Source organism: Gossypium hirsutum, chromosome A07, assembly GCF_007990345.1.
Source record: "Gossypium hirsutum isolate 1008001.06 chromosome A07, Gossypium_hirsutum_v2.1, whole genome shotgun sequence".
Taxonomy (NCBI): Eukaryota; Viridiplantae; Streptophyta; class Magnoliopsida; order Malvales; family Malvaceae; genus Gossypium; species Gossypium hirsutum.
The window spans coordinates 32,459,849-32,476,563 of record NC_053430.1 but is presented as its reverse complement, the minus strand read 5'-3'; the positions used below and the strand labels follow the sequence as shown (position 1 = coordinate 32,476,563).

Below are 16,715 nucleotides of genomic sequence, written 5' to 3'. Positions count from 1 at the left end.
ATTAACATGGATAACGTTATAAATTACTTAAAGGATGGCAGGGGTGAATGGAAATGTCATCCTAGTACTGATATTCCCATGTCTTTTAATCAAGCAATTATGTTCCCAGTTGTTAAAATATGAATAAATTTTTTCTGCACTCGAGCTGACCCTGCTCTAAATGTAATTAATGTCAATACCTTTGAAGCGGTTTTGTTACATGTTTTGTAAAAGAAACAAGTGTGCATCGAGAAAGAACCCATCATTATATGAAGCGGTACGTTAGTATCCAAAAAGTGAGGGTCTTCCTGCCCCACTTGGTGATGGCATTATACAAGAGAGTCGACATTCTAATGACAACCACTGAGTAATTTATGAAGCCTTCAAAAAGTATCATAGGGGGTACACTATATACACAATACCCGGAACTTCAAAGAAAACAAATTAGGGATTGGAACAAACACCAAAAAAAAAGATGGATGTCCCGACCTAACTTAAAATGAAGGGAAAATCAACATCCTAATAAGAAATTGGCAAGAGCAACAATCCAAAAATAGATTGGATGATAAATTGGATGCAAGAGAAGGACCTAGTTTTATAAGAATACGTGCGACGGAATAAAATGAGAGTACCAAATTATCTGCAAAAAATGTTTGGCCCAACACATACAGAACATGAAGAAGAGGAGCAAGAAAGAGATAAAGAGGAAGAAAGCGAGGATGAAGAAGGATAAGAGGAAGAGGAGGACGATTAAATGTTTAATTTTTCTTGCAAGAATTGTAATAATTTTGGGATAATATTTATTTTATCATTTTAGGAGTAGGATTAACAGTAGATTTTTATTTGTTTTCTTTTCTGTTTTAAGTTTTCTGTGTAGGAACTCCACACGAATGAAACACAACAATTCAAAACTTTCAACAAAAAATGAACGGGAGTGTAATATCCCGAATTAGGGCCTAATCGAAATAGTGGTTTCGTGACCACAAATCTGAGATAGAAATAATTATTTTATAATTATTTTGATGATTATGATATGATTGCATGATTGTGTGAAAATTTCGTGATGAAATTCTATGCCTAAAGTGCTTAAATTGAAAGTAGGGACTAAATCGAATAAGTTGCAAAACTTGCATTCTAGAAGTTTTTAGTATGAAATTGTTTTTGGAATATTAATGAGGAGGTCTTAAATAGAAATTTGACCAATTTTAAGTTCATGGACAAAATTAGGACATGGAAGGAATTTTTGGAAAGTTTAGTAGTAAGGGTATTTTGGTCATTTAGTTATTAAAATGAATTAAAAACAAAATTAAAAGCCAATTTTTGTCCATCTTCTTCATTACGCCGAAATTTCAAGGGTTCTCCATAGCTAGGGCTTGTTTCAAGCTTCCAAGCTCCATAGTAAGTGATTCCAAACCCCGTTTTTAATGTTCTTTACGTTTTTGGAATCCCGGTAGCTCGATTAAGCTTATGTTAGCAATAATTCAACCTAGGGTTTATATTTGGAAAAATACCCATAGGTGAAATTTGTGTATTTTGATGTTTTATGATAGAATATGGGGTTTTAAATTATGTTAGACAACTTGTACTACTCGATTTTAAGCAAAAACGAGTAAAAGGGCTTAATCGGTAAAAATACCTAATAGTCACAAGTACATGTTAGAGTGAGAATTTGATGTTGCCATAGAAGAGAAAAGTGATCAGCATGTTGTAAAACATAAGAATAAGGAATAAAGTTTAATCCCGAGCCTAGGGGCAAAATTGTAAATATGCAAAAGTTTAGGGGCAAAATTGTACTTTTGCTAAAATTTGAGTTAAGGATTAATTTGATAATGTGAGTATTAAATGAGCTAAATGTGTTATTTTAGATCAAGAAAGACGTGGAATCGACCTCAATCGAGGAAAAGAAAAGATTGTGGACTAAATTGCAAAATCTTTGTATTTTGGTACCAAGGTAAGTTCATGTGTAAATAATGTAGCATAATTGTTATTTTTAAGTCATTGATATTAATTATGTGTTATGCTGAATTTCATTATGAAATGTATGCTTTGTGGTTAATTTCAAATAATATGTAAATTATGTGAGTTACTTGTTAAATATAATTGTTACCGAGTATTGATTTCGGCATTCTACGGAAGACGGCAAGGATAAGTGTTCGAGAAAAATCCCGTTTGAACCTTAGGAATAGATTAGGATACAAGTGACATGTCACTAGGATGGTTGAGCATCCGAACTCGTTGAGTTGAGTCGGAGTTCACTTATGGATGCGAATGTCCGAACTCGTTGAGTTGAGTCCGAGTTCGTGAAATGTAACTAGGCATCCGAGCTCGTTGAGTTGAGTCCGAGTTCACTTATGGATGCGAACGCCCGAGCTCGTTGAGTTGAGTCCGAGTTCGCTTATGGGCGGGTTACATGATTGCTTGATTGAATATGTGGCACTTATATGCAAATTATCCATGTATCCGAATTATATTCCGATGTGTTCAACGGGTAAAGTTTTACTCAAATGGAGGAATCCTCGAGATGAAAAGAGACGTATTGGTAAGTGATGAGAAATGGATATTTTGGATAGGTATGTATTTAACCCTCGGGTTGAGTGTTGATTACAACCACGATAAGGTAATAAGATGATGAAAAATGATTAAAAAATGTGATAAGTGTGTTGATGATATATGCTAATGTTGATTAGTTTGATTGTTTGTTATGTTGTTTATTATTTACATATGAACTTACTAAGCATTTATACTTACTCCCTCCTTCTTACTCATTGTAGTTTTGGACAAGCCAGTTCAGGAGTCGGGATAGGTCGAAGGCTCAGTCACACTATCCGAAAGATTTTTGGTAAATGGCTTGTAAATTTAAGTATGGCATGTATAGCAATATACTTATTTTGTGTAAATGATCTTATGATATGGTGACAGAATGGTTTAGAAAATATTTGACAATGATAAATTATGAAAATGGTAAGTTTAGATTATGTTTGATGTTAAGGAAAATTATTAAGATACTTAGTGCATAAAAACTCATAAGAGGGATGAAATTTGCCATAAACAGAATACTGCAGCAACACTAATGCGAGTTTGAAAATTTACTAAAAATCACAAAAATTGAATTTGGTGATGGATTACATATCAAATTGAATCTTATTATGTCTAGTTTCACATGAAACAAATGAAACAGGTAAATGAATTATATGTTAGAAGATATTTGAATTTTAGTGAAATAGGGTCATAGCAGTTTCTGAATCCCCTGTTCCTACTTTAGAAATTCACCATAAATTTTAAAGATATAATTAGGTGGTTTATTTTATATACTCAGAATCCTTATTGAGTCTAGTTTTAGGATAAACAAACCTCATAGTCATATGAATTTTTTACAGAGAGAAATGTGGTTCATAGTAAACAGAGGTCAGACCAGTCAAGTCCTGAAACAGGGGTAGCTTTAACTAATAAATTGTACTAATTGGCCCAACCAAAAATTTTATAAAAAAAAATTAGTAGATAGGTATATGAGTCTAGATTCAGGGAAAATTTACGGATCTTGATTTTGAGTTTCGTAACTCAAGATATGATTTTTCTTGTGACTGTGACGCAAGTAGCTTAAAAGCTGTGAATGTAGAAACAAATAATCCAAAGTTCTAAAAATGTTAAATTAAGCTTACTAACACCTCATACTCGACTCCGGCGACGGTCTCGGGCGTGGGGGCGTTACAAGGAGCACCCACCAATAGATTATGAAACTATCACGATCAATCAGATAACTTATTTCCTTATCTTTTTAAGGCTACACATTGAGGACAATGTCTTATCTAAAGTGTAGGGATAACATAGAATTTTTTAAAAATTTTTATACTTTTCTTTAATATTTATTTTCAATTGTGTGCTTGAGCTTGTAGAAATAAAAGTGATTGATTACAAGCATTTAAGTAGGTTGATTATATTTACTATAAGCTTGGCATGATAATAGAAGATTTTAATTTTTTTTATTAAACTACTAAGTTCTATATATTACACAATAAATAAGCATTAAGCAATTGAATGTACCAAACGATATAGAGAATATAAGGAAACGAGCATGCTAATATGTATGATAGATTGTTGAAATTATGATTGTTTGACTGATTAAATTTGTGAATATTAAGATACCTAGGGATGACCTAAGGCATTGTGTGATATCCACCTAGAACCAAAAAGCTAACCCTATTTATTCATCCTTAGCACCTATATTTGAGCCGAAAAACACTTCTTGATGAACCTTCATGTGAAACCTGAGCAAAAGAACATTAATTTGCATTTTCCCTTTTTCTTTAGTCCTAAATTGCATGACTATAGACATTTGGCCATACGTATTGAGGGTTAAGTAGATACATCATAGCAGATTTCGTAAAAACAGAGTGAAATAGGAAAGATTGGTGTGATATAGGAATTATAGGTTAGCCTATAAGTGCGAAACAAAAGAAAAATTCCAAAAGAAAATCAAAATGAGTAGAAAAAGTACTTAAAAAGCGAAAGCATTTGTGAGTGAGATGTATTGAAAAAAAAGGTGAAAAAGTCATAAAAATAGAAACACTCATTCATTTGTGCACATGTACTTGTGAGCTAGCCATAATTTTTATATTATTATGTAACTTCCAATATGGAGAAATAAGGAAGGTGAGGCAGTGAGCGGGTAAGAGTCACTAAAGAAGAGAATATGGGACAATACAATGTGCCAAACTATTTTCGTGCTTGAAACTATTTTGATGCTTACTATTCTTGAATTCCATACATGTCCTAAGCCTCAGAACATTACAAGCCAGAAAGCCTTATGTAATCTAGGTAGACTTATTTATAAATTGACATCATATGAAACAATTACATTTATGGTTATTTGTATTTTGCTAGGATAATCAAATTACCTTTATAATTTATTGATGGATCTATACATTTGAAAACCTTAATGTTTGTATACTTTGTAACATACTAAACTTAGGCATTTGATATTAAAAGTGGTAAGTTATCTACATATCATCTCAAGATTATGCATAAATATGAATACCTAGTTATGTACTCCGAAGCCAATGCTTGTACTACACTTACTCAAGGGTCGACTCTTAATTTTTTGTTTTTGTTTGCTTTGCTTGAGGATAAGCAATGACTTAAGTGTGGAGGAGTTTGATCTGCAATAATACGATGTAGTAGATTAAACTAGTTTTCGCACTTAAGGAGCTTGAATACAAGCACTTTTATTACATTTTAGTCGAGTTTTTATAGTTTTGTTTACATTCAATAAAAAATGTATTTTGAGTCTTTTATTGACCATAGAGGCTGAATGAGGCTTAAAGGAGAGTTAACGTACTTAGTGAGTGTGCAGGAGACCATGCAAGAGCATAGGAACTCAATATTAGTCGCTATGTTGCAACACAGGGAGTTCGAGGTTGCAACACAGGGAAAGAATTACCATAGCCATAGGATGTCGTGACAAACCCCTAAAGCCACGCCTAAACTACACATTCTGCCCTCGATGTCGCGACATAGGCACTAAGGTGTCACAACAACAGCCTTGTACGAGAGATAATTACGAGCTAGGGGCATTTTTGGTTCACTAACCTAGGGTTGAGGATGACGGTAACCCTAACTCTATAAATAGGCTCCTAAATACTTGTTAAAGGACAATATTTCATATTCTCAATTTTTTCCCTGTAATTTACTTTTCAATTTTTTCTTTCTCTTAGGGTCTAGATTTATTTTCATTTCTTGTCAATTGTGTTCTTCAGAGAACTTGATTTCTATACGCAATCAAACATTTTAGGATTTCTATGCTTCATCAATCGAATATATTCAAGATTCTCTAAACTTTATTTTTTATTTATTTTTCATGCATATCTTTATCGTCAAGTTTATTATGTTTATAGATTCTATAAGAAACTAATCCTCTTATGGGGGATTAGTGAGTGAAGCTCTGATTGATTAATTACTATGCACGATTTTCTTAGCGGATTAACTATTCGAGAGAGGAAGAACATAAATCCTAGGAAGTCATTTAGGTAGGAATTAACCCAAAATTGGTATGGCCTATCTGTAAACACCTTAGCCCCGAACTGGTCTAAACTGTGAGGTCGAGAGATGGGTAGTTCTTCCAACTCGTTAGTTTAGTGGAAGATCAAGAGATCCTACTAGGGTAATGACTAGTTTATTGAATAGAAATCTGAAATAGGAATTACTGATGATCACCAAAGCAAGCTAATCACAAATGTTTTCATTTGATTGAGTTTAGAAATTAGTTTTTTAAAGTCCTTTTTATTTATGAAGTTTTTAACTTGATATTTAAAAAACCCCCCAAAATCTTTCCTTTATGTTTTATCGTAATATAATTTATTTAAACTACTAATTAATTATATTTACATTTAGGTTAACTTTAATTTAGTCCTCTCTTAAGTACAATCCTCGGAGTACTGACCCACTTCGTTGTTGACCACCTCATGATCTGTCATAATTCAGTGTAGCAGATTAAACTAGATTTCATATTAAGAAGCTTGAATACAAGCATTTTCGTTATATTTTAGTTAAGTTTTCAAGTTTTATTTACATTCAATAAAATGTTCAAATTAAGTCTTTTATTGAGCTTAAGGGTTGAATGAGCCTAAGGGTGAGCTAACGCACTTTGTGAGTACAAGAGACCATAAGAAGGTGCACTAAACCGATGTTAGTCGCTATGTCGCAACATGGATGACTTGATGTCGCAACATACGAAGCTAAATAGAGAAAACTCAAGATTGCCTACGATATCACAACACAGACTGAGGGTGTCACAACGTACCCCTAAAGATAGTTGCAGAGGAGTATATTAATTGCTATATCACGACACAGGTCTTGGTGCGTCACAACATCGACTCCACGATGGAAAAAAAAGCAGGGGCATTTTAGTCTGCACAATCAAACTTTAAGCTCGGGAATGGACTTAGGGTTAAGGACGATGGCCATCTGAAGGCTATAAATAGGCTTATTTGTCCCCTGTTATGGATATCATTCCTTTAGCCTAGATTCTCTCTTGTAAATTTAGTAGCTTTGTTTTTTTCTTAGGGTTTTAGATTTATTTCAATTGTTCTTGTTGATTTCAAGATATCTGAGTTGTGGAAGCATTCAAACTCTATGGATTCGTACTTAATTTCAATGCAATCAAGCTCTTTCATTTACTCTATCTTGTCAATTTAATTAGCATTCCTTCTCTTTACATCGATTATATATTGTCTATGGAAGCCATGAGGAACTACTCCCTTTATGGGGGATTCGCGAGTAGAGGTATGATCTGTTGACTATTTTGTAGGGTTACTCAACGGATCGGATGTTTGGGAAAGGAAGAACGTGAAATAAACCCTAGGCCTGACAACCCCAGGAAGTCATCAAGGTGGGAGTTAACCCAAAATTGGTATTTCCTATCCGTAAACATCTTAACCCCTAGCTAGTCTGAACTATTAGGTCAAAAGATAAGTAGTTCTTGCTGACTCATTATGTTAGTGGAAGATCGGAATATCCTACTAGGGTAGCGACCAGTTGGTTGACGAGGAACCTGAAACGACAATTGATGGAGATTACCAAAGTGAGCTAATCGCCCATAATTAGATTTGATTTATTCTACCTTTTTAATCTCTTGAATTTTATCATTTTATGTTTTTTTTATTACTATTATTATAAAACCCCAAAATTTTTTTATTTCATATTGTTTGTACTATAGCTAATTTAAAAGTTTTAATTAGATCTTTTAGTGTTTAGGTTAGAATTGATCTGGCACTCGCCTCCCTTGGGTAAGATCCTCGAAGTACTCACTAACTTCATTGTAAAACTATATTACAACTCAGCCTGTATACTTGCGTATACCGCTTTGTCTTTCCATATTTTATTGCGGTACTCACACTCTAGATATTAGTACGTCCAAAGGTAGTCAAGTTCTTGGCCCTACTGATGCCATCTATATATAGGGAGAGGAGGTAGAACCCTTGTTGAATTGTAGAAGTTTATTTTAACTAGAAAAACAAACTCCTAGTCTATCTAGAAGTATAAGGGGCGACAACCCTAATTAATAATACTAGGGTTTTTCGTCCTCCTTATTAACATGATAGGCTTTTGGGCCTATCCCATATTAAGACCAATTACAAGTACTTCCTTAGCTTTTAACCTGATACTTTATAATTTGATCCAACCCGATATTTATTTATTTTTATTTCCTAAAATAAACATCTCAATATATATTCAATTAAATAATCTTCTCAACCCAATTCTAATTCTGTTAAAATCATGACGACTTTATCGTTAAAGAATCTATGAGAAAATATATTTAATATTTCTACATTCAGCGGTTCACTATGACCAATTGATTTATTTTCATTTTCAAACTTCATTTAATTTGAAAAACATAAATTCATTTCCAAGTCATTTTCATTTTGGGAAAAACCACATTCATTTACAAATGATTCTATTTCTCCACTTTCATTTTCATTTTGGAGAAAACCATAATCATTTCAAAATGTTTCACATTTCTCCATTTTCACCATTTTGTTCATTTGATTCAACATGCAATTCATTTTTGGTTTCAACGAGCTAACGGAGAGACCGATTAGACATATGTGATTGGGACTCAAATGATTTATAATTAAGTTTCATCTTTTATCCTATTAATTGTAAACTCATTTAGTCACGAAGTTATTCCACTATAGTATCGTGACTAAGCTTCCCCAAAGGCATACCACTACGAAAGCAACTTAATCAATGATCGTCCAATGACTTTTTCATACATGTGTTACCCTCATAGGATATACTTAATCCCTTTGGGATAATATTCGTTCTCTCAATATGATCCTATCTTATTTCATGGTAACCATTACATCTTCCTTCGTGAAAATTTAATTACTATCAAATAGTAATCAAGTCATTCATCACAAAGACATGCAAGCCGTGGTCATGTTTACTTTTCATCATCCACGTAATGCCAATGAAAGGATATCTTTTACCCATATCTCAGGCTATGTAATCCACTATTGTGAATGATGCTACATATTATAGAAGTCTTATACCCACTACAGCAAAACAGGTTTGTAGCGGCGTCTTTAGTGGAGTTTGGATAAAAAAAAGCCACTATAGATCGAGCATTAGCGGCGCTTTTTGAAAAACGCCGCTATCGATCGAGCATTAGTGGCGCTTTTAGAAAAACGCCGCTATAGATCGAGCATTATCAGCGCTTTTTAAAAAACGCCGCTATAAGTCGACAATTAGTGGCGCTTTTTGAAAAACGCCGCTATAGATCAAGCTTTAGCGGCGTTTTATCAAAAACACCGCAAAAAAAAAATTCTCTGTCTATTTATTATTTAATTGGTTTATTTATATTAATTAAAATACAATTTATTTTTAATTGAATACTTAAATTCTTCAAAAAAAATAATGACATGTAGAAAAAAATTTGAAAGTAAAAACATAGAAAAATATTTGTTAAAAATGAAAAAAATTAAAATACTATTATTTAAAATAATTTTAAAGTTTTTTGGGTATATGACTAATTGTTTTTTAATTTATATATTAAATAATTTCTTATATAATCGTCAAAGAGATAGTATTAATTTTAAAATATTGAATTAATTATCATTATAGTTTAGGGTATATGGTTTAGGGTTTAAGCTTTAGAAATTACTATTTTAAGGTTTATGGATTATGGGTTTAGGGATTATGGTTTATGGTTTATGGTTTATGGTTAATGGTTTATGGTTTAAGGGTTGGGGTTTAAAGTTTAGGGGTTAGGGGTTAGGGGTTTATGGTTTATGATTTATGGTTTATGTTTTATAATTTAAGGTTTATGGGGATAGGGGTTAAAGGATAAGGGATAGGGATAGGGGTTTAGGGTTTATATTAATTATTGTTTTTTAATTTACATATTAAATAATTTCTTATACAATTGTAAAAGAGAATATTAATTTTAATATATTAAAATTACGATTATAGTTTAAATTATTTAAGAGATAATAGATAAACTTTATATATATTAAATGGTTTAAGATTTAGGGTTTACTTGAGATGTGTTAAATGATCAAATTTTATACAATCAATTAATGCTTTTATATTTAAAAATATTTAATCTAAACCATTCATATATATTTAAATATTAGATTTAAAAAAATGATAAATAAATAAATAAATAAAAAGTAACAAATTGATATGGATAGGTAACTATATAGTTAGGGTTTAGGGTGTAGGTTTATGGTCTAAGATTTAGGGTGTATGGTCTAAGATTTGGGGTTTGGTGTTTGGGGTTTATGGTTTAATTTTTAGTGTTTAGGGGTAAATATGGTGAACTACTTAACTTGTGTATCTTGGATTTTTTTTATAATATAAATCTAAATAAGATAAATATAAATAATTATTTTTAAAAAACATATATCAAAATGGGTTAAATCCCAAAAGCATACATGAACAATGGTTTAGTGTGCAATTGTATACATAAACTTTAATTTGATCCAGTTCTTATAAATTATTAACACAATTATTGATATAACATCATTTTATATTTGTATATTGCATACATAAATATTTATATTTATTCAATATAAAAATATATTGATGTATTTATTTTTTAAAATGTGTATGATTAAATCAAAATTAAAGTTTCAACTATACATTTAAACCACAATTAGAATTTCACGTCTACAATTACATATTAAACCGAAATTCATATATAATTCTGAGATGTATCTCTATCACAATTTAGGTGTATACATATAATTAAATACCATTTATATAAAAATCTAAACAACTAATGTGGACCATACTAAAAGGAATAATGCTTGTATTGTCGTGTCATTTTGTATTTTTTTAATTTTATTTCTATTAAAGTTTCCTTTTGTATTTTATATGTTAATTTAAAAATTATAAAAATCTTCAAAAAAATTTAAAATTTAAAAATAAAAATAAAAATAAAAAACTTAAATATTTAATATTTAATATTTTAGTCCGTATTTCAGTTAAAAAGTTTAACATTCAAAATTAAAAAAAATTCTAAAAAATGATAATCTCAGCACAAAAATTTTGAAAGAAAAAAATAGGAAAAAATATGTTAAAAATAAAAAAAATTAAAATTGAGCAATAATGGCGTTTTGAGCAAAACGCCACAAAAAGTTGAGCTATAGTGGCTTTTTTGGTAAAAACACTGTAATAGATCCGAGAATTAGCGGCGCTTTTTGAAAAACGCCGCAAAAGACCATTACATTTATACCAAAAAGGAAAAATCAAAATCCCACTCACTCCAAAAAAATAATTTTTGGTTACCCACTCGTTACTCCCTCTTCTTCTCATCTCCGTCGTGTGCCCTAATTCCACCAAATAAAAGTTTGTACTTATTTCTTTTTCCCTTTTACTCTCAAAATTTTCCCCCAAATTTCTAATTTCCAACAACACGAAGTCAATACACCTACACCTATCACACTTCTTTTTCCATTTCGTTTCACTGCACTGAATTCACCCACCATAGCTACTCATTTTCTCTCGATCTATTAGGGTTTCTTTTAATTCTAGGCTTTCAAGGGAACATACAATTTCCTTTTTATTTTATCGGTGATTTCTATGGCGATGGAAACCCTAGATGACAAGAAACCGGAGGAAGAGGAGGTGATAGATAAAGAAAACGAAGAAGGAAGTAATGAGGTTTTGGAGAAACAAATAGAAGTTGAAGAGAAGGAGACGAGGAAGAAGAAGAAGAGGAGAAGGAGGAAGAAGAAGAGAGTGAAGATGAAGGGACTAAAAAGGTCAAAGGTAGTAGTAGAAAGGGGAGTTTTAGGAAATCTGGTCGAGATTCGGCTGAGAAGAAAAAGCTAGTGACGCCTAATAGTGATAGGCCTACAAGGGAAAGTCGTAGAAAGGTATTCAGGTCCTTTTGTTGCAAGGTCTTCCTCGTCTAAAACCCTGTCAATTGAAAAAGGTATGCTTTCTTTTCTGGACCTCCATGTTTAACTTTGATGATTTTCTTTACTATTTAAAAAGAAAACATACTCTGATCTGGTAGGCTAATAAGTTTATTCCTCCATAGTATAGTTCCATTTCCTTTTTGTAGTCATAATAGTGGGCCTTTACCTATCGTATGTTGCAGTTGTCACCATCAACATTTTCGTAGTGGATTTTAGATCAAATTTATTTTTCCAAATCACTATGAAGAAGAAGCATGATCTTCATGTTTTGAGTTCTTTTTAGTTGTTATATTCTTGTTGATGTTTCTATAATGAGGGTGTTAAGTGCCAACAAGTAACAGCTGGTTATTTAAGATTACATTTTTATGCTTTACAGCTTGTGAAACAAGCTAATCTACCTCATAGTGGATTTTGTTCAAGCATCTTTGAGCTATTCCGAGTGCATTGCAGTATTTTTAGTTATTTTTGTAAATATATTAAAAATAGGAATTTGTCGGTTGTGAAATATGGATTAGACAGTATGGTGTCAAACACCTTGTAAGTTTCATCTATATTTTTATTGTCCTTTTCGTTATTGTATTCATGATGATATCCTGTTGTTGAAGTACTAACTTTATGTTTCAAATTATTATTTATGTTCAGCTTGTGAAAGAAGCCATTCTACCTAGTATTCATGGCTTAGCTCTTAAAACAACTGTTGTTGCGGTATGTATGCATATTTTTGCTAATTAACTTTAATTATATAATTTTTTCATAATTTATTAGATGTAATAATATGAATAAACACTGCCATGTGATGTAGGGCAATTCTCCAAAATATTTTTCAGTATCAACGTTTTTCTGTTACCCAAATCCAACCTCCTAACATAATATAACTTACATAAGCTTCATAACTTGGTGTTAAACCCGTGAGGAAATAAGGCCCAACTAATCCAAATAGAAAGACACTCTTCATCAATATTTCATATAATTTATTAAAAAAAGAGGCCCGTCTTTGGATATTTAGTCTGCTTGAAATGCATATGCTAGAGTTGCTTTAGGTTAACTTTGTGCATTGTCCCTACTAGTTTCCTGGAAAGACATTTGAGCCTCTTAAAGAATGTGAATTTAGGCCATTCATGAAATTATAATATTGGAAAAAGGAATAATGGAAATAGTGAAGTGTGTTTCATTATTGCTTTTGGGAAGACATCTAAATTCTATCTTCTTTCTTGTCATTCAATAGTATTCATAATGCTCATCCGAATTGAATGCAGCAGATACAACTGTTTCTCAAAGTATGTGTATAATTTTTTTTTTGTAAGGGTTAGTAATTAGTCTTGGCTGATCTAAGTTTATGTTCTCAAGACATTTTAATTAGTTTTGTCAAACCTTGCTCATTGGCCACTGTGTCTGTATTGTCTGTTTGTAGATTTCTTTGATTTGTATTGTTAATATAGATATTACCTCATTGTTATTTTTTGGTCCAGTCATGTGGAAATTTTTTAATGTTATTTGTTCAAAGTTTCTCAAAATATTTGGTATGGTTTTTCTCATTCTGTATTGGTCCTTCTATAGTCCTTTTTAGTTGGTTTAGAAATATATTTGGTTTGATTATAGATTTAAGTGATATTACCAATGATTATTTCTTGATTCAAAATAAATTATCTTGATTCAGAATAAATTATGTTTCACTTGCGTAGTAATGAATTACCAATGAATATTCGTGGCAGACATTGAGTATGCAATTAGAGTTCATCATTTGGCGAAGTCAGTCGAATATATTTCCCAAATATTATGTGTTTGAATATATTCCAGTAGTAGCAGCCCCAAGTTGGAAAGGCTGAGAACAATAGGGTTGCAGAGAATGAAAATGGTAGATCCATTTATGTTAAGGTGAAGATGGAAGGAGTAGCAATAACAAGAAAGATTGATATGAAGCTTTATCACTCTTATCAATCACTTACCAACTCCTTGATCACCATGTTTGCCAAAGTTAAAGTCATTGATTATATACATAAATTCCTCAAAAGATAAAAAAAATACCAAAAATCTCAATATTTTTCTTGCTTTTTTCTTTTTCCTGTCATGAACAGACAAAAAATGTGATGAAGATGATTATATTCTCACCTACCAGGACAAAGAAGGAGAATGGCTGATTGCAAGCGATATTCCATGGCAGTAAGAATATTTTTCCTTCATTTTCTTGGTTCCTTACTCTAATTTTCTTATTACAAGCAACCTTTACGAATAATAGTAATCATGGAATGAGTACAAGATAAAAAAACATAAATTTATCCAACATTTATAAACATTTGCAATCCTTTTACATTATCTTATCATAAAAAAGAACTTTAATCAACTTAACATATTGGACCGAAATTTAAATACATACGCAAGCTAAGGTTAAAATTGAATTTATGAATAGAGTGTCTAAATTTGGATGAATTAATGTTGGTTTTGTAGAAATTTTGTTAGGAGTGTGCAGCGAATGGAGATAGTTAGGAACTGGGGTTGAACATTGGAGTTTGATGGGATTTGCAGTCTACTTTTATAAGCAAAATTTACTAGTTTATACCAACTTTAGTACTTTGAATATCAATTGTTCCTTCCAATAAGTACATAGTTTGTAAAAGAAAAAAAAGAAAAAAAACATGTAAAATGAGTGAAGTAGTCGTAGATATTCTAAAAAAAAGTGGACTTCAACACCGTTAAGTGTTCTCTCATTGTTTTTATTAAGTTAAGAAGCGAATGAAGAAGCTTATCTATGTCTACTACCAACTGGACAATTTCTACCAGAATCATTGGAGGTATATCTTTTCTGCCTTCACTATAAGTTTTGCGCTCCATTATGTGCTCTATTGCATGCTGGTTGATCTTTAAAATGATGTTAAGGATATCTTTTTTTTCATTAGCAGACATCATGCAATATTTTAACTAATACTATTAGCATTTACCATATGCTTTTTACATGAATCCATATGATTTTTGGGTTTTATGGAAGTTTGTATCTCTTAAACTGGAATAACAACTATCAGTATGAGTTTCTATTAATGACCTTTAGCGGCGCTTTTTTTACATAAACGCCGCAAAATGTTAGCGGCGTTGTCTTTAGTAACGTTCTTTGCGGCGCTTGTGAAAACGCCACTAAAATAAGCGCCGCTATAGACTCAAAAAAACGCTGCTAAAAACCTGTTTTGCTTTAGTGACCCAACACACCAGCTTTCAGTTCCTTATCTAATTAAACTCAGGTTTTACTTACATCAAAGTATACGAGTTACACATACATAGTTCATCATCCACTCAAGATTTAAGTATGTCACACTATGAATATCATAAGTGAATAAATTCATAAACAGATCTGATATCAATTATTCTTGGGTCGTGTCCAATGTACTGTCAATCCAACCAGTCACATCTATATCTCTATCTTTTAGGAGTCATCCGTTCTGATGCCCAATACAAAGCATCTCCCTAATTGGACTTGATAGATGACATATTAGTCTTTTAATCAGTTTCTCATTTTCGATTAGACAAAGGACATATTTAGGTTCGTCTACTAGCATAAGTTGTCTTTTTGTATTATGATTTAACCACGTAATACCGCTTAGTATTACATTTGCTTCTATTTTGCTTTCCATACAAAAACTACATGAGGAAAATTATACAAAGTATATTGATGTAATCAATGAATTTTTTTATTAACCAATCTGTTTAAAAAATTTACAAGTTTACAAATGAATATACTACACTCAGGATACCAGATCCAATAAAAAGACCATGCGAACTGATTATACAAGCCCAAAAGGACAATATGGTAATAAGAGAATCAATAAATTAGATACAGGAATGAACAATGGTATAAATGAATGGTATGATTTGAATTGAATAAATAAGAAATTGTTCTATAGTGAAATGAAGTTATTTGAACGTTATTGTTGAATGTTATAATATGATAAGTTTAAATGTTATTATCATATGAAATGGTGTGCAAATTGGTTAAATACATAGTTCATATGTTAATGGAAGTTTTTGGTATGAATTTTGTGTAACAATTAAAATTGATCTTGAATTGATAGTATACAATTGCTTAATGTTTTTGTTATATTGACTTGGATCATGGAAGTACCACTGAGCTTTATCGCTCAACGTACAGTTTGTTGCAGAAGTACAAGTGAATCTCAAGATTACAAGAAGTGATTCCAGCATCTAGAAAGTCATCCTCGACTCAACAATGTTTGTATAGTTCCTTTTTGCTTAATATATGGCATGTACCTAGGATTTGAGTCAATTTTGTATCTCAAATAGTCTTTTTGAAAGTTTGTTGACTAATGTTAATTTGAATAAATTATTTGGCATATTGTGGCATGAATGGAGTTGGTACATTATTGAATGGCTGAGATTGAGATGTATAGACTTTGTTTCAGGTGTCCCAAAATTTATACCATTTGGAAACAGACGGTCACATCATGATGTCGAACCCTTGTCGTCACAATGAGAAATCATTAGTGAGTTACGTCACGACAAGAAACCCCCAAAGTCGTGACATCAACCCAATATGTTACAAATTTTACAATTTGGTCCCAGTTTGACCTCGGGTTAGCAAAAGAGCTTTTGTAAACTCGTATAAGACTCAGAAATGATTATGTAACATATTATGAATGTGTTATATACTTTATTGCATGTATAAATGATTTCATTGTGTTTATAATTGAACATAGTTGCTTTGAAAATGGATGTGGCATCCCGTAGCTCAAACTCGGAATCCGAGTTGGGCATTGAGTGTTACATTGTTGCACAGTGGAAAATTTATTTTTTTCTAAAACCGAGTCTTTG

At 31.6% G+C, this 16,715-nt stretch overlaps 1 long non-coding RNA gene across 3 annotated transcripts; it reads left to right on the top strand.

The window, feature by feature from the left end:
• Positions 1-11,235: 11,235 nt before the first annotated feature.
• On the top strand, positions 11,236-16,595 carry LOC121232340 (uncharacterized). Of its 3 annotated transcripts, none has more exons than XR_005930720.1 (4): positions 11,252-11,914; positions 12,543-12,605; positions 13,976-16,115; positions 16,307-16,595. It is a non-coding gene; the product is annotated as an uncharacterized lncRNA (long non-coding RNA). The 3 variants fall into 3 exon arrangements; XR_005930722.1 differs by lacking the exon at positions 16,307-16,595 and having other exon boundaries at positions 13,976-14,060; positions 14,346-16,237; XR_005930721.1 differs by lacking the exon at positions 16,307-16,595 and having other exon boundaries at positions 11,236-11,914; positions 13,976-16,237.
• The last annotated feature ends 120 nt before the right edge of the window (positions 16,596-16,715 follow it).